General features: G+C 43.4%; 1 long non-coding RNA gene across 1 annotated transcript; it reads left to right on the top strand.

Annotated features, from left to right (window-relative positions):
* Positions 1-925: 925 nt before the first annotated feature.
* On the top strand, positions 926-1,731 carry LOC108258383 (uncharacterized). Its single transcript, XR_001810661.3, has 3 exons — positions 926-1,162; positions 1,235-1,366; positions 1,456-1,731. It is a non-coding gene; the product is annotated as an uncharacterized LOC108258383 (long non-coding RNA).
* The last annotated feature ends 947 nt before the right edge of the window (positions 1,732-2,678 follow it).

Genomic DNA, 2,678 nt, shown 5'->3' with positions numbered 1-2,678 from the left:
AACCAAGGCTGATCTAGATAACTAAGATACAGCACAGAGAACAAAACCATCATGCCTGGTCACTTGGAGTGGGCGTATTTTTATTACTCGATCCGTGTTCTCAGTCTGTTTTATTAGCTAATCCATGTATTTGTTCTCCAGTCTGTCAAAACACAAGCCGAATCATATTCAAGACCTAGCTAAAGCTCAGAGGAATAAATATAGACACCAAACCAAGCAGACACCCGCATGACTCACTCTCATCCCGAAATACAAAAATAAAGAGAAGCACCTTTAAAATAAAATAAAAATAATAAACTTCCTGTTAGTCACTAGCTGGCTTTGACAAGTTCCCTAGCTCAAGTTTAAATCAGATGACTCCCATCTATTATCCACTGGCTTCCAACCAATTATAGACCAAATGAATGCCTTTCCTAATCTCCACCAGTCCTGAATTATTATTCTTCCTTTTAGCAAATTGATTCTTTTGAACTCTGCGGGAAGTGAATTGAACAGTGCGAGTTGACTCACCACACAGAATGATTCATGCAGCAAGAATGACTCATTCATGCCTGTTTTAGGAGCGATGAGCTGTGGAAAGCCATTTGACGGGATCTCGGATATTCAAGAGAAAAGTAGAAGGTCCTCCTCAATCCAAAGCCATGTCTTGGAGGGGGTGGAGCTGGATGGGGGATGGAAGGAAGAACCTTAAATTAGCAACATGAAAAGAGATAAATATTAGATGACTCCTAATTATAATTATACAACAAGCTGTTACGATTCTAATCAGTGTCCCATTAATAATCACATGAAAATGTATTTGATAGTGATGCAGTTTGATTGCTTGAGTAATTAGTATTCATTGAGATAAACTGTTGGAGCGTAAGCTTTAGAGGAAATTAACTGTGGAATTAACTGACTGATTTTTATGATGATCAGCAAAACACACCAAAAAAAAATTATGGGGGGGTGCAATTATGGGAAATGACATGGAGCAGACGGAACTTTCCATTCATTCATGACGCATTGATTCATCTGCTGCTGAAGAGAGCTGTTTCACTTTGCGACTCGTTAATGATCCTTCGTCCCCAAGGTCGGATGATCGATGCTGACATCCGGCGCGGGTTTGAAGAGCTCGCTGCAGGACGACGAGAGACCCTCGGAGAGATACCGAGTCATCCAGGTAAGTAGTGAAATGCCAGCGTGATTTATGCTAATGAATACGTGTTCTCCTCTTAACGCTTTCTGTTGACAGAGAGGAATTAAGATGTGTTTGTCTCAGAGGGAATGAGCGCACGAAGACACCCAGTGCCAACCACACTAAATTCTTTCACAGTCTTCTGGATGACGATGTTCTAGAAGACTTGAGGTTCCTCAAAACGTCATGGTGGATCCTGCCAAGGGGGGGTTGTTGAGGATTTTTTTTTGCATCCCTCCATCCATCCATCCATTTACTGTACTGCTTATCCTACACAGGGTCATGAGGGAAACCGGAGCCTAGCATGGGCACAAGGCGTGGGACAGTCTGGACAGGGTGCCAACCCATCACAGAGCACAATCACGGAGAACATGCAAACACAGCGTACACATGGTGGAGGCGGGGAACAGGCAAATTTGGCATGTATGGCAGCAATGAATTTGTAGGTAGGTATCCATTCCTCTGATGAACCCTCTGCCCCAGCTTTATGAGTTTTGTAAGCACATCTGTCAGCACTACAGTACACATCCTTTTGCCTGCATGAATGAAAGAAAGAGCCCAGAGGAGATGCACTGATGAGAACTGATGTGTGGTCACTGAGAAGCACCGAGTTCCTCAGATAACTTCCAAAAATGTCTTCCGCTGTTTAATGCAGGGGTCTCAAACTAATCTCGTAAATATGAAGCATATATGTTTAATCTTCCGAACAAATTATGTAGTGTAACCCCTAACCTTCCGACCAGTAACCCAGAACTAGGCAGTGCTGGGGCTTGAACCCCCGACCTTCCAGCCAGTAACCCAGAACCAGGCAGTGCTGGGGCTTGAATCCCCGAGCTTCCGATCAATAACCCAGAGCCTTAACCGCCAACCCACCACTGCCCCTTCAAGTGTAAATCGACTACAAGCAGTAGGGAGAAACTCATGTGGGGGGGGAAAGTGTCCTGTTATAACGATCCAGCAATGTTGCTGACGTTTTGATATATTTTCACTCCAGCTCACAGGCTGTCCTGATTAACTCAAACTAAATAATTTGCAATTCCCTTGAACGCATTTCTCCACGCTCGTAGACTTTCACTCCAGTCATAAATAATACAAAACTGTTCGATGAATGTTGAATGCAATCTCTGTGAAGTTACTGCTATTAATACTAATCAGCCAACTGCTCACTGTGTGTTTCTTTCTCACGTTGCTTATGCAGCGATGAGTTTGTTTACTTTTTTATATATATTTTTTATCTTAAGTCCTTTAAAACAAATGCTTTAGAGTTTTGAGTTTCGGGCACTACGCATCAGATAATAGAAGTCTCAGTTAGCGAGAGCAGGAGAAGATGGATGGATGGGTCCATTGTCAGGTTCTCGCCTTCCCGCAGAACACGTCGTTTTGTCTACACTTTACCTTGACAGCATTGTGGAACACCAGCGGTTGTGGAGTCGTCGCTGCTTTGAATGCTACGCTCGTCTTTTTTAACACGCAGCTGAAAGAATCTGAGCCCCTTCATGCA

This window comes from Ictalurus punctatus, chromosome 26 (assembly GCF_001660625.3).
Source record: "Ictalurus punctatus breed USDA103 chromosome 26, Coco_2.0, whole genome shotgun sequence".
NCBI classification, from domain to species: domain Eukaryota; kingdom Metazoa; phylum Chordata; class Actinopteri; order Siluriformes; family Ictaluridae; genus Ictalurus; species Ictalurus punctatus.
This window is presented reverse-complemented; position numbering and strand designations above follow the sequence as displayed.